This window comes from Armigeres subalbatus, chromosome 1 (assembly GCF_024139115.2).
Source record: "Armigeres subalbatus isolate Guangzhou_Male chromosome 1, GZ_Asu_2, whole genome shotgun sequence".
Lineage (NCBI taxonomy): Eukaryota > Metazoa > Arthropoda > Insecta > Diptera > Culicidae > Armigeres > Armigeres subalbatus.
The window spans coordinates 296,666,190-296,666,472 of record NC_085139.1 but is presented as its reverse complement, the minus strand read 5'-3'; positions in this window follow the sequence as shown (position 1 = coordinate 296,666,472).

The following is a 283-nucleotide window of genomic DNA, read 5'->3' as shown; positions in this document are numbered from 1 at the left end:
CTAGCGAAATTTTGTAATTTTACAGAAACGAATGGCAAAAATGATTTGCCATGTCAAATTCATGAAATTCCGCGAATTCGTTCAACCACCCAAAATGAAAATTTCGAAATGTTAGTGTTGCAGAAATGCCGCGAATACAACGTGCCCACACATCATCACTATTATCGACTTCAAAGCCGCATATGATACAATCATCGGGGTCAGCTATGGCAGCTAATGCGAACACGTATTTCCGGATAAACTGACACGGTTGGATCAAGCGACGATGGATCGGGTGATGCGT